Source organism: Ursus americanus, chromosome 9 (assembly GCF_024610735.1).
Source record: "Ursus americanus isolate L20-20 chromosome 9, mUrsAme1.1.p, whole genome shotgun sequence".
NCBI classification, from domain to species: domain Eukaryota; kingdom Metazoa; phylum Chordata; class Mammalia; order Carnivora; family Ursidae; genus Ursus; species Ursus americanus.
In genome coordinates this window covers 73,827,839-73,851,087 of record NC_142135.1, presented here as the reverse complement: position 1 = coordinate 73,851,087, position 23,249 = coordinate 73,827,839, and the positions used below count along the sequence as shown (strand labels likewise).

The following is a 23,249-nucleotide window of genomic DNA, read 5'->3' as shown; positions in this document are numbered from 1 at the left end:
AAAACCTTCACAAAGATTGTCCTACTGAATCCACAAACAATCCCAAGAGCAGAGTAGTATTCTCACTGTACAGGTGGGGCAGCTGGGGCTTAGAGCTGTGGTTTCCAAACTACTTAGAGCACATTCTCCTTTAGGAAATGAACACCCGGGGCGCCTGGGTGGCACAGCGGTTAAGCGTCTGCCTTCGGCTCAGGGCGTGATCCTGGCGTTATGGGATCGAGCCCCACATCAGGCTCCTCTGCTATGAGCCTGCTTCTTCCTCTCCCACTCCCCTTGCTTGTGTTCCCTCTCTCGCTGGCTGTCTCTATCTCTGTCAAATAAATAAATAAAATTAAAAAAAAAAAAAAGAAATGAACACCCACCCAGAGCATGTATATACTTAGCTCTAAATGACATACAGGTTTCACTGTTAATTCCAGGGGGAAAAAAAATAATCTCTTTCTTATTTTTCTGTGAATGACTTGACCAGACTTTTGTTTCTGAACAAAAGAACTTCAAAGAGATTCTGTAAAGAACATTTTTAAAAATCCCTGCTGGGGCGCCTGGGTGGCACAGCAGTTAAGCGCCTGCCTTCGGCTCAGGGCATGATCCTGGCGTTCCAGGATCGAGCCCCACATCAGGCTCCTCTGCTATGAGCCTGCTTCTTCCTCTCCCACTCCCCCTGCTTGTTTTCCCTCTCTCACTGGCTGTCTCTATCTCTGTCAAATAAATAAATAAAATCTTAAAAAAAAAAATCCCTGCTATGCAAAGGAAAGAGCATGAGTTTTGGATAGAGACCTGGATTTACATTCCGGCTGCACTCCCTTCATGGACATGCTGCTTCCAGAGGCTGTGGGATAAGGGTACCTGCCGGGGACAAGCAGCGGGCACACGGGGGCCCAGTGTCATCTCCTCTCCTCATCAGCTGACATCCAACCTCTCCTTGTCTAAGCACCTCCAGGAGATGACCTGTGGGCCACCAGCATCTACTGGTAATGTGACCCCACCTTTCTCCACAGAAGTCCAGAGAAAGGGGAGAGAGGTGGTCCAAGGATTTTACCGTGCTGCTCTACCTCCACTATCATGGCCTTAGTCCAAAGCTCTCAAAGATATGAAGCAACACTGAGAAAAGGAAGAAGCATTCGGAATAGGAACCAGATGGAGTTCTGTGGACTAGGGTCAGTGAAGGGTCAGGGACTCCCAGAAGTCTCACAAAGGTAAACTAAGACTGAAAATACTATGGGACTGACTGAAACCTCCTATAGCATGAAATGATTTATGTGGTTTTTTTACCCTTACACTAAAGTTCTTATCACTGACTTATTCATTATGGGTGTCATATTAAAGCACATAATATATATTTTTGTGTCAACTAGGAGCTATCCTAACATAATCTGGACAATGGATGGGGATCTTATTTTCAACCAACAGTAAGGAATTAGTTCTAACTCATGCAAAGGCATAAAGGGAAACCATCTATAAATTTTATTAGGAAAAAAATAAGAGTTTATGGTCACTATAAATGCCACCACTCTGGGGAGGCCTGCAACTAGGGAATATGTGTGACTGCGTAAGTTTGATATGTTGTCTTGTGGTGGTGGTGTTTTTGTTGTTGTTGGGGGAGGGAGAGATGAGTGGTAGAGTATAACATTTACTACAAAATTTCCAGATCATATCTATATATCTATATCTATCTATCTATCTATCTATCTATCTATCTATCTATAGTTTTTTCCTATATATAAGAAGTTAAGCTTGAAAGTAGACACGCTTCATTGCAAGAGGGCCTTCGTTAGACTGTTTAATGTAAAGGATCAGCAGAATATGCCACCCCAAAATATGCCACTTTGGTGTACTATTTCCAGCTGTAGATACTTGAAAATAGCCAAGTGCAGAGAGAGGCTTTCTCTGAACTCCCCTTATCTACCTAAAGACAGGTCCTCCAAAAGGAACTCAATTGTTATAAAGTCCCTTCCCTGGGAGTTTCATCAACCAGGGAGGACTGGCTCTAATCACAAGAGAACAGTCTTGAAGTCCACATCACACCCAGACAGACTAGACTGACCATGTCACAATCTCTTATCTCCCACCTATTCTTCTATGGGCCCATCCATCGTTCCTAAAAATCACTGACTCTCTGTAAGAGGCCTACATCCCCACTCCTTTTCCCTATTAAGATGGAATTTAATCCTAAATTCTAAAGGTACATCTTTAAGTTCCCCATTTTTCCCCTGGGTATCTCCCATGTGTACATGAGGTATACATGTTAATCAAGATTTTTTTCATGTTAATCTGTCATTTATCACAGGGCCTCATCTAAGACTCAGAAGGGTAGAAGGGAAATTATTTTTCCTCCCCTCTGAGAGTGATTTCTTAGAAAACATTTAAAAAGTGTACCTAAAGACACCATGTCACCCTTCAATTATAATAAGCTGTGGTTCTTTCAATATAGGACCGATGTGAAGGACAACGTTCTAAATATAAGTTTCCAAGACAAATCACAAGAGAACAGAGGCAAGCCTTCCAGAGCTCAGTGCTCTGAACTGCCAAGCCATGGAAAAGGGTCTGGCTGGATCTGGTCACACACAAAGGCTCCCATCTGCTCCACCTCTTACAGAGACATGAAGGGTGGTTCACTTTCCATACCAGATTTAACTGATATTTAGGGAATGAGACTTGATACTTGGGAGGTGAAAAAGATGAGTGATTTCTTCACAAAAAAGATATCATTGAAATAAGGGTCAAAGTAGGAGGAATATTAAAAGAACAAAGATGAGCTGCTCTGGCAGAGAATTTAAAAACATGTCCAATCATGGCTTCCCGTCCACTGGTTTTCTGCTCCTTTGTTTTTCCTGGTCAAAGGTCTTTATTATGGATGACACGCTCTACTACACTCTCATTTTTTCCTACATACAATGTGGCCCTGAGGCATCCACTTCTTCACAACCTTAGTGCCTGGAATGCAGAAAACACAGGACTTCCTTTGTGTCTGCTAAATAGGGTTTACGTAATTTAAGACTCAGACAAAGGACAAGAACATACATAAGGGGTTCAACTAAGAATGTGTACATCAAAAGCCCCAGATGGAACTTTGTGAGCCTACCTTGTAGGTCACAAAATGCCAAAAGTCTAATAGGAGAAGAGCCCAAATAGGACCCATGGAAAGAAGAATCAAATCTCCTCCTCAGGCTTTCCTGAAATTACTATGTTTGCAATGGCATATGAGTTATTAAAATATCAGAGAGAGCTGACCTGAGGCCCAACTGAAAAAGATACTAACTGCAGAAAAAGGACCTAGCCTACACAAAGCTTTGGCAAACATCTACTCCTTTGAACTTGGCTTATAAAATGTTATAGTCTGTTTCCTTCCTGTCAAATGGCAACGTGTAGTCAATTAAAGTATTCCCAAGATTCACCCAAGCCTGCCTCTGAATTCCCTGTGAGCCCCAGCCATAGGGAAGTCCTGGCACCAAGTGCCTGGGGCCGGGAATACAAGACGGTTGCCACATTCCACACATTATTACAAGGCATCGTGGAAACTTGCTTGTAGGTATTCCCACAAGTTATCCTCCTACATTTACAGCATCCGTGTGAGAAGTGATATCTCCATTTACAGCAGATCAAATGGAGCCTCAGAAAACTTCCAATAACATGCTCAAGGACAAGTGAGCAAATGGCCTGGCCAGGGCTCAGATCCTCTTCTCTTTAATACTGTGAAGCTGCCTGGCCAAGAGCCCAAAAAGGTGTGAAAAGCAGCCACTGATCCTAATTTTATACATTAGAAAATAATAAAAGGGTATGTATGAATAATTTCTTCAGGTTAAGGTAACATTACAGTCAGGCAAAAGGTAAAATAATTATGGATTTTACTTCAAGGGATTATAATGTATCCATGACGAAGGACTCAAGAAGAGTTATTTTAAGTGAACTAACCTAAGTATTGAGTCGGTCTTTCTCTCTGTGCCTGAAGATCAATACAAGAATAAAATTCAACTTATAATTTGCTCAGAAAGTGACCAATTTGTACCAGAAATCCACAGGAGTTTGACACTAAATCTTTACTTCTACTAAAAAGCAAAATTTGAGAAGTATAATATTTTCTCCTCTCTAACTTCATCCAGAATTTAAATCATTTGGGATTCTAAATCTCTGAAACTGAAAAAAGAAACGGTCTACAGACCGACTCCCTTTTAAAAAAATCGAAGCACAAAATAGCTCACAAAAGAGACCATGTTGCATGCTGAGAAAACACTGACATCTGATTAAGATCTGGTTAAGCATCTGACTCTAGGTTTCGGCTCAGGTCATAATCTCAGGGTTGTGGGGTTGAGCCCTGGGTGAGGCTCCATGCTCAGCAGGGAGTCTGCTTGAGACTCTCTCCCTCTGCCCCTCCTCCCATGGGTGCACACACAGGCACACTCTAAAATAAATAAAAACAAATCTTAAAAAAAAAAAAAAAAGAGGGGCACCTGGGTGGCTCAGTTAAGTGTCCAACTCGATTTCGGCTCAGGTCATGATCTTGTGATATTGAGCCAATGTGGGGCTCCATGCTCAGTGGGCGTCTGCTTCAGGCTCTCTCTCCCTCTCCCTCTTGCACCTCCCCCACTCATGCTTGCTCACATGGGCACTCTCTCTGTCTCTCTCTAAAATACATAAAATCTTTAAAAAAAAAAAAAGTACCTACTTTATTCCCTTGTCAATGGCCATAAAAGATCTATACTTTGGCACCAACCATAATACTGAAAAACTGCTTTCTAGTTCCTGAGAGAGCTATGTAGAGCTTGAAAGAGGCAGTCTGAAGATAACATTAGCTATCTAGGTTCCAAGCTGTTAGCAGCTAGTGCACCAGAAGTGTTTACTTGGCGTATATTAACTCTTAGAAGAGAAAGGCCTTCATCATATTACAATTAAGTGTCAAACCTTTACTATACTTAGGGCTGTTTAAGTATATTTTTATTCTTCCTTTAAAACTGCAGTTGAAAAAAAAAAGAAAAAAAACCCGTAGTTGACTATGATATCATTCAACATGCTTGACTTATATAATATAAACACATGGTGACGTCGCCTATATAATTTAGTGCCAGGAAAAAAGTGAATTTTCTCCTGACAAACATATTAATCTATGAAAACTACAATCTCCCTTATTTATTTTTCCTTGGTTGCCAAAAAGCTCAGTAGAAATTCCATGGTTACTATCATTTTTGTATTATTTTCTTTAGTCTCCTTTTGATGTGTAAATTTTCATAACTAAAATTATGAAGGACCTACAATTCTATATCCCACATCTTTCTGTGAGTTTATTATAATAATTATTAAAACTACAACTGAGTCATAATTGTATTTCTCTTAATCTTTGCCTATCCTGTTGGAAAACAAATGGATATAATATAAATAAAAAACAAAATACCCTTCTCTGCATGTATGAAAACAATTTCTTTTAAAATATGAACTTTATATTGGCTTACAACACAGATTTCTATTAGGTAAAAAGCAAATAAAATTTAGATATTTTGTACAGGCCTGGTTTTTATAATGCTAGTTCACTATAGTTATAAGTTAGGTTATTCCTCCAGCTTTTATCATATTTTCAGTACCATACACAAAGCAAATTTTGTTTTTACAAACTGATTTTCCTACCTAACTACCGAACTATGTAAAAATCACAGGGCCCTCTCCCATCTGCATCTGATTTACATAGTTAAGAGACATAGTTAAATTCCAAATGTAAGGACATAGAGTCAAACTGTTTCCACAATACTTTAAAAATCTCAACCTAGGAATAGTGACCACCACGAGGTGTACCATTTCCTAGGGCCTGCTATTTACTTAGCACTGCACTAACAGCTTGATGTACGTTACTCTCCACCATCATACTCATAAAAGCTACAAATGAGCCCCGTTTTTATACATAAGGAACTGGAGTTTAGCAATGAAAATGACATGTTGTAATGTTAGAATAACTAGTTAGTGGCAGGAGGGTATTTGTACCCAAGTCTGTCTGATAAAACTTAGTCTTAATCACTATATAATATTTCCAATTCTACCTCCCACTGGCTGAGGACATATTATTGTGTAGATGTGAGAGTAAAGAGCTTAAGAACATCACAACATGAGTCCTCAATTTATTTCCCAAATACATTTTCATAACCACCAGCTATTTCATTTCCTAACAGCATCTAAATTCAAAGATTAATAGATTAGCAGTATCTCTAAAGAGGTCAGTGATTCTAAAAGTAGAATCTATTTATGTGAATTCTGGCCCTACGAAACAAACATGAACATTTTAAAAATCAATTGCATTAGAGTCTATTATAAAAGCAATTTAGGCAAAGTTTGCAATCACAAAATTATTTTTCACACAGGAATTCCAACAATCAAATCATTTTAAACTAGCTATAAAATCTAAATATCCAGAGTTTCTTTAGCTCTAGCTTATTTTCAAGAATAGTCCCTCTTTACCTATTACCACCAGCTTTATCATTAGATCAGCACTGTCTTTCATACTTTATCATTTTTCCAACCTACGGCCATGATATGCAATGCACTGAGCCACTCAAAGCATCAAAGTTGGCAGCAGACACTCCTTTTCCTTATCCTTTTTTTTTTTTAAGACTTGTTTTAATAGAGCAGTTTTAGGTCACAACAAAATTGAGAGGAAGGGACAGAGATTTCCCATATACACCCAGCCCCTAACTCATGCACAGCCTCCCCCACTATCAACATCCCACATCACATCTTTTTTTTTTTTTTAACCAAGGATGAACCTGCATTGACACATTATTATCATCCAAAGTCCACAGTTTACCACAGGGTCCATTCTTGCTGCTATCCATTTTATGCCCTTGGATGAATGTGTAATGACATATATCATCATAATATCGAACAGTACTTTACTGCCTCAAAACCCTCTGTACTCTAGCTATTCATCCCTTCCTCCTTCCCCACACAATTGATCTTTTTATAGTCTCCACAGCTTTGCCTTTTTTAGATGTCATATGGTTGATTTATACAGCATGTAGCCTTTTCAAATTGGCTTCTTCCACTTAGTAATATGCAGTTCAGGTTCCCTTACGCCTTTTCGTGGCTTGATAGTTCATTTCTTTTTCATGCTGAATAATATTCCATTGTCTGGATGTACCAAAGCTTGTTTATGCACTCACCTACTGAAGGACAGCTGGGTAGCGTCCAAATTTTGGCAATTATGAATATAGCTGCTATAAACATCCCTGTGCAGTTTTTGGTGTGGATCTAAGTTTTCAACCCCTATGGGTAAATACCAAGATGCATAACTGCTGGATCGTATGATAAGGATGTATTTAGTTTGATTAAAAAAAACACCAAATAGTCTTCCAAAGTGGCTGTACTATTTTGCATTCCTACCAGCAATAAATGAGAGTTCCTGTTACTGCACACCCTGGCCAAGATTTGATGTCAGTGTTCCAGATTTTGGCTAATCTAATAGGTGTGCAGTGGTATCTCATTTTTGTTTTAGTTTGCATTTCCCTGATGACATACGACGTGCAGCATCTTTTCATATATTTATTTACCATCAGTGTATCTTCTTTGGTGAGGTGTTTGGTAAGGTCTTTGGCTCATTTCTTACTGAGGCTGTTTTCTTATTGCTGAGTTTTAAGAGTTCTTTATATATTACAGATAACAGTCCTTTATAAAATGTGTCTTTTGCAAATATTTCCCCCAATATGTAGCTTGTCTTCTAATTCTCTTGACATTATTTTTCACAGGAGTTTTTAATTTTCATGAAGCCCAACTTCTCAATTATTTATTTCACAGGTCATGCATGCCTTTAGCATTGTATCTAAAAAGGTATCACCATACCCAAGGTCATCTAGGCTTTCTTCCATATCATGTTCAAGGACTTTTACAGTTTTGCATTCTATATTTAGGTCTATGATCCTTTTTCAGTTAATTTTTGTGTAGGGTGTAAGGTCTATGCAGATTTATTTTTATATGTGGACGTCCAATTGTTCCAGTACCATATGTTGAAGAGACTATCTTTGCTCTACTGTATTGCTTTGCTTCTTTGTCAAAGATCAGTTAACTATACTGGTAGGGGTCTATTTCTAGGTTCTCTATTCTGTTCCATTGCCCTATTTGCCTGTTCTTTTTTGTTGTTGTTGTTGTTATGTTAGTCACCATACAGTATACTTGCCTGTTCTTTCACCAAAACCACACCGTCTTAAGTACTACAGGTTTACAGTAAGTCTTTAAGTCAAGTAATGTCAATCCTCTTAACTTTGTCCTTCTCCTTCAATACTATGTTGGCTACTTGGGTGTTTTGCTTTGCATATTAACTTTGGTATCAGTTTGTTGATATATAACTTGCTAGGGTTTTTAATTGGAATTGCATTGACTCTATAGATCAAGTTGAGAAGAACTAACATCTTCATAACACTGCATCTTCCTGTTCATGAACATGGGATCCCTCTCCATTTATTTAGTTCTTTGATTTCATTCATAGAGTTTACTAGTTTGTTTCATATAGATCTTATATATATTTTGTTAGATTTGTACCTAAGCATTTCATTTTGGGGGCTAAATGGCTTTGTTTTTAAATTCAAATTCCACTTTTTCATTGCTTGTATATAGGAAGGCGATTTACTTCTGTGTATTAACTTTGAACCCTGCAATCTTGTTGTAATCACTTATTAGTTCCAGCAAAGTTCTTATGTCAAATCTTTAGGATTTCCTACATAGACAATCACGTCATCTTTAAACAAAGATAGTTTTATGTCTCTCTTCCCATCTGTATACCTTTCATTTCCTTTTCTTGTTTATTGCATTAAGCAAGAACTTCAAGTTTGATGTCAAAAAAGGAGTCACATGTGAGAGGGATATCCTTCTTTGTTCATGATCTTAGTGGGAAAGCTTCCAGTTTCTCAATATTAAGTAAGATGTTAGCTATAGGTTTTTTTTTTTTAAGATTTTATTTATTCCTTTGAGAGAGAGAAAGAGCACAAGCAGGTGGAGAGGCAGAGGGAGAGGAAGAAGCAGACTCCCTGCTGAGCTGGGAGCCCCACATGGGGCTCGATCCCAGAACCTGGAGATCGTGACTTGAGCCAAAGGGGGAGGCTTAGCCATCTGAGCCACCCAGGCGTCCCTATAGGGTTTTGTTTTTGTTTTTTTTGTTTTTTTTTAGTAGATATTCTTAGTAAGTTGAGAAAGTTCATCTCTATTCCTAGTCTACTGAGAGTTTTTATCATGAATGGGTGGTGGATTTTGGTGAATGCTTTTTCTGCATCTATTGATAAGATTATGTGATTTTTCTTTTTTAGTTTGTTGATGTGATGGATTACATTAATTGATTTTTGAATGCTGAACCTACCTTACATATCTGGGATAAATCTCATTGATTGTGGTACAGAATTCTTTTTACACAAATTGTTGGATTCAATTTTTGTTGAGGATTTTTTTGCATCTATTTTCAAGAAAGATATTGGTCTATAGTTTTCATGTAATGTCTTTGTCTTTGGTTTTGGTAATTATGGGTAATGCTGGCCTCACAGAATAAGTTATGAAATATTTGCTCTACTCTATCCTCTGAAAGAGACTGGAGAACTGGCCTAATTTCTTCCTTAAATGTCTGGTAGAATTCAACAGTAAAGCCATCTGGGCCTGGCGCTTTCTTGTTTTGGAAGATTATTAGTTGTTGATTCAATTTCTTTAATAAAGGCCTATTCAGATCATCTGTTTCTTCTTCTGTGAGTTTTGACAGATTGTGTCTTTCAAAGAATTTGAAATTTCATCTAGGTTATCAAATTTGTGTGCATAGGATTATTCACAGTATTCATTTATTATCCTTTTAATTTCCATAAGATCTGTTGTAATGTCCCCTCTTTTGTCTCTGATATTGATTTATGCCTTTTTTTTCCCCCTTAGATAGCCTGGCTGGAGGCTTATCAATATTATTGCATTTTTTTCAAAGAACCAGCTTTTGGTTTCACTGGTTTTTTTCTATTTTCTGTTTTCAGTTTCCTTGATTTATTCTAATTTCTTTTCTTCTACTTATTCTGGATTTAATTTTCTTTTCTTTTTCTCATTTCCTAAGATGGAAACTTAAATTATTGAGTTTTCTTCTTTTCTAATATATGCATTCAATGCCATAAGTTTCCTTCTAAGCACTGCTTTCACTGTATCCCACAAATTTGGTCAGTAATAGTTTCATTTTCATTTAGTTGACAGTATTTTTTAATTTCTCTTGTGATTTCTTCTTTGACCCATACATTACTTTAGAAGTATATTGTTTAATAGCCATATATCTGGGAATTTTCCAGTTATCTTTCTTTTATTGATTTCTAGTTTAACTCCATTGTAGTCTGAAAACAGACACTGAGTGATTTTAAATTTGTTGAGGTGGGTTTTACAACCCAGAATGTGGTCCTGCAGAATGTTCCATGAGTTTGAGAAATGTATATTCTGTTGTTGGTGGTTGAAGTAGTTTATAGATATCCATTATATCCAGTTGACTGACAGTGTTGTTGAGTTTAACTATGACCTTACTGATTTTCCGCCTGCTGGATCTGTCCATTTCTGAGAGAGGGATGTTGAAGTCTCCAACTATAAATGTAAATTCATCTATTTTTCCTTATAGCTCTATCAGTTTTTTGTCTCGCATAGTTTGATGCTGTTGTCCGGTATATACATGTTAACAATTACAATATCTTCTTGGAGAACTGACTCCTTTATATTATGTAAAGCCCTCCTGTATCCCTGATAAATCTTCCTTAATTTGAAATCTGCTTTGTCTGAAATAAATACCCCTACTTCTGCCTTCTTTTGATTACTGTTAGCGTGGCACTCCATCTATTTACTTTTGATCTATATTTGTCTTTCTATTTAAAGTGGATTTCTTGTAGACAATATATAGTTGGGTCATATTTTTTAATCCACTCACAATCTCTTTCAACTGGCACAGTTAGACCATTGACATTCAAAGTGACCACTGAGATAGCTGGATTAATATCTACCATATTTATTACTGCTTTCTATTTGTTGCTCTTGGTTTTTTGCTCCTAGTTTTGTCTTCCACTCTTTTTTTTTTTTTTTTGCCTTTTGTGGTTTTAACTGAGCATTTTGTATGATTCCACTTTCTCTCCTTTCTTAGCATATCAGTTATACTTTTTTTTACTTTTTTTAATGGCTATCGTAGAGTTTGCAATATACATTTACAATTAATCTACATCCACTTTTAAATAAAACTATACCACCTCATGGGTAATGTGAGAACACTGCTGTCATCAATTTCACTTATGTATAAGGGTACATAAATATATACACACACAAGCATACAGAATCAAATATAGTGTTGCTATTAGTATTGTGAACAAACTGCTGTTACATTAATTAAGAAGAAAAGTTTTTATTTTACCTTCAGTTATTCCTTCTTTGATGTTCTTCCTTTCTCTATGTAGATCTGAATTTCTGACCTCTAGTATTTTCCTTCTCTCTAAAGAACTTCTTTCCATATTCTTTGCAGGGAAGATCTGCTAGCAACAAATACCCCCCAGTTTTTGTCTGTCTGAGAAAATTTTTATTTCTCCTTTACTTCTGAAGGATAATTTTGCAGAATACAGAATTCTAAGGTGGTGGGGATTTTTCTCTCAACACTTCAAATATTACACTCCACTCTCTTATTGCTTGCATGGTTTTTGAGAAGTCAGATGTGATTACTTTTGTACTTCTATAGGTAAAGGGTTTTTTAGGGTTTGGTTTTTGGGGGCTTTGGGGGGGGTTTGGTTTTGGTTTTGGGTTTTTTTTGCTCTGGCTTCTTTTGGCATTTTTTTCTTTGACTTTGATTTTCTGTAATTTGAAAATTATATGCCTCAGTGTAGGTTTTTGGCATTTTTCCTGCCTAGTGTTCTTTGAGCTTCCTGGATCCATGGTTTGGTGTCTGTGATTAATCTGGGGGAGCTTCTCAGTCTTTACTTTTTCAAGTATTTCTTCTGTACCTTTCTCTCTTTCTTCCCCTTCTGACATTCCCATTACATGTATTCTATACCTTTTGTAGATGTCCCACAGTCCTTGGTTATTCTGGTTCTTTCAGTCTTTGTTCTCTTTGCTTTTAGGTTTTGGAGGTTTCTATTGATATTTCTTCTAGCTCAGAGACTCTCTCCTCAGCCATGTCCGGTACCTTAATAAGCCCATCAAAGGCATTCTTCATTTCTATTACAGTGTTTTTTTAACTACAGCATTTCTTTGTGGTTCTTTCTTAGGACTTCTATCTCCCCGCTTACATTGTTCACCTGTTCTTGCATGTTGTTTACTTTAACCATTAGAGTCCTTAGCATAGTAATCATAGTTGTTTAAAATCGCCTGTCTGATAATTCCAACATCACCACCATGGCTGGTTCTGATACTTATTGTCTCTCCAAACTGTGCTTGCCTTTTGGTATGCCTTTTAATATTTTCTTGATAGTTGAACATGATGTACTAAGTAAAAAAAAAATGCTATAAATAAACCTTCAGTAATGTAGTGGTGAGATGGAGGGAGGGGAAGCATTCTATTGTCCTGTGATTAAGTCTCAGTCTTTTACTGATCCATGGCCTCTGAACTGTAAACTTCATAAGTGTTTCTCAGGGTTTTTTCTCCCGTCCTGGGTGGGACAGAATGGCTAGAGTGAGCTAAAGTTGGTTATTTCCCTTCCCCAGGCCAGACAGACTCTGATAATATCCCAGCAGGTCAAGCTCTAGTTAGCCAGTTTCCCCTGAGGATAGGCTTTGTTAAAAACAGGGTACTCTGGCATATTTCAAGATGGTTCCCTTTCCCCTGCTCCTGCCAGAAGCCTTAGGGGATTTTTCTCAGATATTTACTGTGGGAACCTGGTCTAACTTCTAGAGATAAATCTCACTGTATGGTAAGGACCTACTATGATTCGGTCCCCCTGAAGTTTTTAACTTTCAGACCTGCCCACACTGAGCATCCTGAAATTCAGCACAGTTCAGGTTTTCCAACCCAGGCACTGGTTCCCTCACCGGTTTCTGCTTATGGGTCTGCTCCAGTATGCCTAAACTCTCTGAAGGTTACCTATCTTTCTCTCTAATCTTGAGAGCTGCTGTTAGCCCTATGTCTTCTCCTTTCTTAGGTATCCAAGAAGGGTTGCTGATTTTCCAGTCTGTTCAGTTTTTACTTGTTGTTAGGATGGAGTGGCAACTTCCAAGCTCCCTACATGCAGAACCAGAAACCAGAAGTCCCCGCTTTTCCTTTTTTAAACACTGGTTCCTAATCAGCATGTGGTTATAACCAAAAGTAATCTGTGCAATGCAGAGTATACACCCTAAATGACTCTATTACATACAAATCTAGTTATGCACCATGCAATGTGGCAAAAATGTCTGTGCTGTTATAAGGATTTTTAAGAAGAAAGTTTATTTTATATTAGTTATTCCTAAAATAGTAAGCAAAGTCCATATTTAAGGCTTATTACAGACTCTTTTTTCTTGAATTATATTTAGAATGTTAAGACTTTTAAGTACATGACAATAGAAAGAGTGTCAATTTATCTTCTTTGAGTGTTAGGTTAGTGCCTGGCATACTCTAAGAGGTCAATAACTGTTGAATGAAAATAGCTGACGAATCCTACAGGGAAGTTAGAACCTGAAAAAGAATGCTTTTTTTTTTTTTTAAAGATTTTATTTATTTATTCGACAGAGATAGAGACAGCCAGCGAGAGAGGGAACACAAGCAGGGGGAATGGGAGAGGAAGAAGCAGGCTCATAGTGGAGGAGCCTGATGTGGGGCTCGATCCCGGAACGCCGGGATCACGCCCTGAGCCGAAGGCAGACGCTTAACCGCACCCCAAGAATGCTTTTTTCTCCTAACAAGAAAATGTTCTGAAACACCAGATGAGACAAAGATGCCAGCAGTTAAACCTACCAAATATTTCATAAACTAAATCAGTTCATTACTAGCAGAATGCTCAAACAGAATTTAAAATTATTTTACATTAGAATCTGCTTATAACACAAGAAGACTCAACTAAATCCACAATAAAAAAAAACACAATATTTTAGAAGACAAGTTCAACATTTTAATGATATGTAGTGGAAAGTGTATTAAATTAGCTTTATAATTAAGCTTAAAAGGTTCTCTAAGCCTACAGAATTATTCTTTAGAGAAGCATTTCCCCACAATATATGCAAAAACTAAAATAAATCAAAACATGTGGTCCAGTTGTTCCTCCAATATGAATTTATAATCACCTGAAATGAATCTCTGAGCTATTTGGAGAATAAAGTATATTAGGCAAATTTGGAATAGAACATGCAAGGAGATAAGAGTTTTTTGGTTTGCTTGTCTGATTCTATTTCATAACTAAGAATATCAACTATAAACCTTGAGAGTCACTAGTCAACTCCCTCTTTTTCCCCATATCCAACTTATCTCCAGGTTTCATAGAGTCTATTTTCTCCAACCCCTGACCTTGCCTCACTAAATGGACATCCTCATAATCCACCACCTGGCTTGAATCTGTAGTCTCCTTACTGGTATTTTTCCCTCCAGCCTAACCCTCCAATTTCACCAGTCCCTACTGTCTCTAAAACAGTCTTTCTAAAATGACGCTGTGATTATTTTTACTAACCTTTGTAGTTTTCCGCAGTCTTCAGAAAAGAGTTCAAACCTAGCACAGCAAAGATGTTTTTTCATGATCTGGCCACTACTAGATCTCCAACTATAATTTCAGCTTCATAACCAAACTCCATGTGTCTAGAACCAGTAGAAATTCCCCAAATGGATCGGGATCTCTCTGACCTCAATATATATGCATATGTAACTCTCTCCTTGGAATCCTCACACACACACCCTACTCTCCCCCCCCCTCCCTTCACTAGCTACCACCTCCTAATCTACCAAGAGCTCCTACATCCCTTCTGCCAGGACCCTCCCAGGCCTAGATTAGGCCCACTCTCCACATGACCACACAGCCTTTCCCCACAGTGTTACAATGAAACATGTGCTTGTCACACTCTACATAGCAGTGGCATTATATTACTGTTCAATGAACAGTCTAACTTTCCCGAAAAATAACCAGGAAAGTTAGCTTTCTTCAAATTCGGAAGTCCAATATAAATTTTTTAAGTATAAGAGTAATGAAGCTACCAATTATCATCATCGACCTTCTCTGTCAAAAACTAGCTTTCAAATTAAAGTGAATTTCATTTAAATAAAATCTACAACTAGCTATTCTTTCAGCTAATAAATCAGTAGTATAACTACTTCAGTGGTTTTAATTTCATAAACATTTCAAACATCAAATCATAAGTTTTGGCAATGCCTATTTCCATAAGGATTACCAAATATTAACTTTCAAGGGATTACAAAGAATTTTTCTAAAACACTTAAAAGGAAAAGGGGATTTTAAAAGTACATGAACCCCCAAACGTAATCACAGCTTCCTCAATTATCTGTGACAATGGAGGTAGGTCATATGGGTCCCAAAACCTAATAATCAAAATCAAAACACATATTTATCATTTTAATACATAAGATTACATAAGCAGATTTAAGTTCTGGGAGTTAAACTTATTATTCTCCAGTATCCTTTTCCTCTCCTTCTTCCTCACAAATAGAACCAATGAACTTCAGTAGGACACAGGACTTTAGTGAAGCCTTCATTTTCCAGTTACTTTGTAGCCACATGACTGAGTACTGGCCAATAGGTATAAGAAGTGTTGGGGGGCAAATTCTAGGAGGCTCCTAGTTGCCTGGCCCATCCACCACCACCCACAGCCATGAGGATGAGGGCCACACCCTAGGAATGGCAGCATGCTGAGCTGGAAGAAGCCTAGAACCCTCTGTACTAACTCTGAACTGCCTAGCCTCATCCCTTCATGAGAGACACTATAGAACAAATATTTGTCGTGTTTCAGCTACTGTTATTTTGGGTCTCTGTTATATCATTCGCTTATCATTAACTTACCCTTCCCATTATTTCTCCTCTTGAATAAAAATATGAGTATCTATACCAGATACAGACGGGCTTTAACACAAGTGTATGTGACTAGGTCAATTAACCTAGCATGTAAAATATGCTAAGATAACAGTTTATCTACAAACTTAAATAAATCCAGACAGACGGAGGAACTCAGATTTTTTCCAAATACTGAAATTCTGACATTTTCCTCAGTGTCCTGCTTCAATATGTGGCAGTCTTTGACACCTTTTCCACCTGATAGTTCATCATTTATGTGTTGTCTATTCTAATTCTCACCCATGCAGAGATGAGCACAAAGGCTGACTGAGATGTCCAGCCAAAACTAACAAAATAAGGTTTAACAACAAACAAGATAGAAAACCTTAAGCACCACAGAAAATAGTCAGCAAGTTATGATCATATAATACTATCATTTATCCCAACTGAGAAATTAGTACATTATTCAAGACTAGTTAAGCAAAGAGACAGGAGAGCAGAAATCAAACAAAAATAGCTGGGGAAAAAATGCCAGAATGTGACGACTTGCTTTTATATTATCATTTGGGAAGAGTTCTAGGTTTCAAGTTGAATATTAAAATGATGTTTCTAAAAACACGATATTATGAGCAACTTGCTCTGAAGAGCATTAATCACTGATAAATCATTTAGTGGAGAAAACATAAAGTTAAATTTTCATTAGCAAAATGTAGAGGAAATCAAAATTCTTTGTTTTAAACATTTCAGACCACAATTTATATTCAAAACTGTGCCAAAAACCATTCAAGTAAAAAAAATAGCAGCTACTCTAATAGCTACCTATTTTCTAGTGCTATGCTACAAATGAGAATATTTTTGGTAGTAAATATTCTGTTCTACAGACAAACCTATACATTTGCTTTTATTTGTTGAACTTAAACATTTATTTATTTGAGAGAGAGAGGGAGAGGGCAGGGGGTAGGGGCAGAGGGAGAAGGAGAGAAAGAATCTCAGGCAGACTCCCTGCTGAGTGGAGAGCCTAACTCAGGGCTCAATCTAATGACCCTGAGATCTTGACCTGAGCTGAAATCAAGAGTCGGAAGCTTAACTAACTGAGCCACCCAAGCACCCCTATATTTGCTTTTATATTTAATAATCAACCTGTACCTGTATGCCTATAATTTATCATATTCACCCTAATTTAGCATGATATTAAGGTACAATAATTTCTCCTAGCAATTTTCTCCAAATTGGGAGCTCCATTTTTTTGTTCTAAAACAAAAAACTTCAACTTAAAAATTTATTTCAGGAAACTAATTGGTCTCTACTTGTCACAATATAAAATGTCTATTCTTACAGTCCCAATTTTTTAAAGTATATATTTACTATATTTAATATTTTAAATCCAAGATACTTAATTTTTTTTTTATTTCTACAAAGATAACAAATCAACAAGGTTAAAGTAAATCATGGCTACCAAACAGTAAATAGATACTATTCTACCATGATACCTGGAGGAACTTCAGAATATTATTTAGGGAACAAAAGCCCAAACAACTAACATGTTCTGCTATCACCCAACAAATAACTTCTGTATACTTGAAATCCTCAGGCATTAAAAAAAATAATGAGAAGTGTGAGAAAAATTACTTCAAAGAGACTATAAATGATAAAAAGGTGTTTCAAAAATATATGCTAATAGAGGCACCTGAACTGGACAGTTCAGTTGGTTGGGCATCTGACTCTTAATTTTGGCTCAGGTCATGATCTCAGGGTCATGAGATCAAGCCCCATGTCAGGCTCCGTGCTAGGCATGAAGCTTCCTTGGGATTCTCTCTCTCACTCTCCCCCTGCTCCTCTCCCCCTGCTTGTGTATGCATTCTCTAAGAAAGAAAGAAAGAAAGAAAGAAAGAAAGAAAGAAAGAAAGAAAGAAAGAAAGAAAGTTGATAAATAATAAAACACATATAGTTACTTAGGGGAAGAAAAAACAGGTCTTGAAATGGCCAGGTTAAAAATAACTACTTGTAGAAAAACTTTTAATGGATATTTAATATAGGTTTCATATAGGTTTTTAAACTAATCTATTTAAGTTATACAAGTCATTTTCTTGACTTTACCATTAAATGGGCATGATAAGAAAAATGATTAACCAAAAGAGAAAACCCACATGACTTAAAAAGCCAAGATACCCAAAAAAGAAGCAAACAGTATTAATTTAAACTGTAAAATTTGAAAGCTGTGATGAGAGCTGTATTTACTTTATTAAAATATTTATAACCCATAATTGGTCTACTTCTACAAAGATTTGGGAAGATGCTTGACTTAGGGCTTAGGAGTCAGGCAGAGTTGGCACAATTGGACACCTACCCTCCCCAATTTACCAATTCATTTCAATAAATATTTATTTGCTAAATTGGTTCAGACAAGAGTTTTAATCTCACCAAGAGAAGAAGTACTGGCAGAGAGGTTTGTCTACCCAGTTAATAGTAGACAATCCCCACCAAATCACCTTTCCAAGTAACAACCCCATCCTGCCTTTTCAGGGCCTTCCCTTCATCAGTTTCTTCCACTCTAACTCCCTCTGATTGCATTTAAACTTTTCTTATACTAAAACAAACAAGTGATGACAGCAAACACCCATTGTCTACCTCAGCTCCCCGCCCCCAGCACCATCCTTCCTCCTCCATCTCCTAAGGAAGCTTCTAGAAGGAATGACCACAATGACTTGCTGTACTTCGTCACCATCCCTGAGGCAATCTGCCTGCTCATGGTCACCAAACGCCCTGGCCCAGGGCACCAATGGTTTTCTTGCTGTCACATCCAAGGTGCATGTTCATTTCTCCCCTTCCTGGTCCCCTTGGCAGTATTTTACACTGCCCACCACTGACTCAATCCTGCTTGAAATATACTCTCTTTCTTTTGCTTCCCTAACAGCACATGTTCCCAGTTTTCTCCCAATTTTGTAGCCATTTCTCGTTACAATCAGTCAGTCATTCACCCACCCCCACCCTCCTTGTGTAAAATCTACTCCTCTTCCGTCAACACCTTATTACTTTTGTCTCAGTCTCTAACAGTGGTTCTTACCCTCCTTTTGATCCCAGACCCCTTTGCAAATTTGAGGAAAAGCATGGACCCTGCCCACAGAAAATATTTATACACAGGCTTTTGCAAACAATTTCAGGGAGTTAATCCAAACACCTCCTGGAGGAAAAAGCCCGCTCTACACATGTTTTCGGGTAATCTTATCTACTGCCATGACTTCAATCCTCTAATGACTGCTTTAGCTCTATAAACTCTAGCTCACATCTTGCTCTGGAACTCCAAACCTCTATTTCTATCTTTTGGATTTCTCTTTGGATATAATACAAGGATATCAAATTCATAGATCCAAAACAATCAACTCCTCACTGCCATTCGAATCCTGTTCCTCCTTCATCAGGTACAGAAGAGACAAGTGACCAAGAAGCAGGCCCAGCAGGAAGCAGGGAAGTTGGAAGGGCTACCCAAACTGAAGCAGCTCACTGTAGAAAGCTCAAGTAGACAATCACAAAGACACTGAGGGTTAGCCTGAAACCATGGAGCAACCTTGGGCAGAAAAGCCAACCTACAGAAAATAACTAAGCAGATGGGCTACAGATGTGAGAACCCATGTGGCCAGAAGGAAAGGGAGGTGGGAAAAGTTGGTGCCTTGCTTCCCGCCAGCTTTCTGGCTCCCAGTTTCAGTGAAACTGTGTGACTTCACCTATTGTTGGATTCCGTGAGCTACTCTGACATCCTTTTATAATAGAGTTTCTTATATTTAAGCTAACTTAAGTAGGTTTTTTGTTTCTTGCAAATAAGCCATTCCTGGTGAAGTAAAGCACATATACACAGAGGTTCAGATTGGAGTTTACAAAGGTACTCTTTCACTAGTATACTAGAACCAATCACATTCCTGTTTCACTCTCACAGAACCTTCCAGTGGCTAATTTGTTTCTATAATTTTATCACTTACATTATTTCTTGTGCAGCTTCTGCACTTTATTTAAACAAGTGGCTTCTATTGGCAATCTACAAAAAACACTGCAAAGATTTTTTACTGTCATCTAAGAATAAATTTTTACCACCCTTCAATTTTAACAGAAACATAAGTTAACAAATTAGAACACATATTCTTACTTAATAGCAAAACTGCTGTAGGCTGTCAAAACATAATAAACTGGATATATTTGATTCTGACATGCAGGATATACAAAAAATAGGTATATGTAATGCATCTGTACACACATACATATACACACAATTCTCTTATGTAGGCAAAACAAAATTAGGCAAATGAAAAAGTAGTCTCAAAATTATGCTTTACTAATAACATTACTAACACATTAACCATCAACGTATAACCACCTTACCAAATAAGACACCTCATTGATTTATATGTCTAATATGTCTGAAGAAAACAGATGTCTGCTGTCATCTAAATACCTGATGATTAAACTTTCTTAAAACCGTGTTAATGTTTTAATACATTAAAAAAAACACAACACTCTTGGTGTGCCAAAAAAAACCTCTATTACTATCGTCTGATGAAAGGCACAGTTAAGAAATGTTTTTCTAATAGCTTTACAATGTCTATCATAAAAACACTCCTGAAAAGATCAAAGGTATAATGTCATTTTCCAAAAATAATAACTATGATAGGAAGCTGAGATCGAGTCACATTTCTCTCAAGATCACTACCTGAAGGGAAACTTATCAAATAGTATTTAGGTGCTAGAAGGAAAAAAGCACTAGATATAAGACAAAATTCTTCCTGACTCAGGAGTGCTAAGTTCTGGAATGTCAAGTGCCTAGCCATTCTCTCCTGCTTCTCCAGTGTCCCAGCACAACCCACACAAGATCCTTCACTGATTGTTATATTATCTCTTCTCCAGATTCAGTGTCCTACACACTGATGAGTACAGACTGCTGACTTCAAAGGCATTACATTACACCTATAAAAAATAAAATCCCAAAAGGTATTTTGCAATCATGACAGTAATAATTGACTCTTGCAAGAAGTACCACTGGATGTTAAAAAATGAGTGCAAGTTTGTTGGGAAACACAACCAGTATCTACAGTCCCCAAGTACTTCCCCAAATATTACTTACTAATTACAAAGGGGAAAGAAGCTCATTACAGTAGAGAAACCTTACACCACTTTAAGCAGATGGACGTTAACACTACCAATAATAGGGTAAACTGACTCAAGAGCTTTGCTGATAAAAACACTAAGAAGAACATGACATCAACCTCTGTGGTGTTCCGGCCAAAAATGCATACCCTAAAGCTAGTCAGGAAGAAACATCAGGGACATTGAGGGACATTCTACAAAACAACTGGCCTGTAGTCTAAAAATATCCATGCTAAAAAAAAACAAAGAAACACCAAACAACTGTTCTATTTCAATAAGACTAAAGAAACAGGATAACTAAATGCAGTGTGTGATCCTGGACTGGACAAAACATATTTGCTACAGACAACAGTACAAACAATAGACAAGGAAATGTGAATATGAGCTACAGATTACAGGAGCACATCATTGTGCTATGGTGATGTAAGAAACCCAGGTCCTAGGAGTTACGTGTAGAAGCATTTAGGGCTAAAGGGTCATAATGGCTGCCACTTAGTCTCAAAATACTTCAGAGAGACAGACAGGAAGACAGAGACAGAGAAAGAAAGAAAACATACAAATGCAGCAAAATGTCAACAAGTGGCGAATCTAGAGGAAAAAAGCACCAGTTCATTGTACTGTTCCTGCAACTTTTCAGTAGCTTAAGTTCTTTCCAATTAAAACGTTTAAAAAAAAATAAAACTTTTTTCTTTTCATATTTCCCTTCTCCTTTGCAACCAGGAAGGTGAAAACTACATCCTAGGGATAGGGGAGCAGGAAGCTGAACAATCCTGGTTCTTTTATAACCTCACTTGCTCACTGAGCGGCTGGCTATACCAGCTCTGGACTTGCCAACAAGGTCAGTTCACATTACATGAGAAAAAGAAATCCCTGACATAATAAAAAAAAATCCTAGAAGAAATAAAATTGGTATTCAGATTACTGTGGTTGTGTTAAATCTTCCTGAAATACTGGACGCAGCACGTGACCTCAAAGGTGACCTTTTAGCAATAGTTCAGCCACTCCCAGGCTCCCAATTTCTGTTCTAGTGACACCCCTGGGGCTTCCCACATACAGCATGCTGACAGAATGCCTCTGCCTAGAAGTCCTCCCTCTACTCTAGCCTCATCTTCACCAACTAACTCCTTCTTGATCCTTAAGACTTAGCACGGGCATCGACTCCTCAGGAAAACTTCCCTTTTGAAGACCCAGGAAAGATGAGGCACAGTTCCCAAGCTCCAGTGACACCTACTCATACTTCTGTCACAGCCCTCATGACACTGCACTGAACCTGTGTGCTATGCCCTTATTTTCTACTTCCTACCTATTTTAGCACATACCAATCATCTAATAAGTATTCCTGTCCATGCCTAAACCGGAGACAGGAGTAATAATTACAGAGATAACAGTAAACACTCCCTCAATTGGGAAAGTAACTGGATACAAATAGAACAGCACAGTGTTTAAACAAATGCTAAAATGTTTTCTCATAAGATATTTCTGGGCTGTTTAGCAAGGCAGGGGAAACTGTCATCCAAGACACTATTTTTGTTCAGGCATCTGCAAATACCTGCCCTTAAGGAAAGTGGGGCAAGAAGCTTCTGGAGGTACAGAGAATTACAGGGAAATGTTCTAGAACTTGGACACTGTGTTTGTCCAAGAAACCTGATCTTTTAGGAACATCGCTGGCCCCTATATTAACTCTTTGGTAGCTTTTGACTGAATTCATTTTTAAAAATAACAAGTGAGGACTGGTGGTGAACACTATTTAATTCATGGTGAGGGTTAGATACATAGTAGGTACCTAATGCATGCCTGTATAATTCTTTTAAAAAGGAAATTTTATAAAAATGTAATTAAAGGATATTTACATTAAAAGCTCTCTTTGTTAAGATGACAGGCTTATCACCATTTTTTTAATCTATACCTCAAAATTTCAGTGGTGATGAAAACCTATCGATTCATTTGTTACCCGTGAGTTTTTTTTCCCCATCAAGAGGCAATGTCTGGATGACATACTTAAATGGAAACATACTTAAAAGAAAATAATTCAAAAATTTAATTAAATCTCTCAGATGAATTTTTGGGATACTCTATTCTATTGAGCTTTATTTACTTATTTATTTGTTTATTCTATTACTTAACACACAAACACACAAAGCCCATGAAATGAAATATATATATATATATATAACCACGAATGTAACTGTCCCACCCCCTGAAAGAGAAAGG

General features: G+C 37.5%; 1 protein-coding gene across 2 annotated transcripts in view; it reads right to left on the bottom strand.

Moving 5' to 3' along the window:
• Positions 1-23,249, bottom strand: part of ATP6V1H (ATPase H+ transporting V1 subunit H) — a 121,565-nt gene that overhangs the window by 864 nt on the left and 97,452 nt on the right. The gene's annotated exons all lie outside the window — the stretch shown is intronic.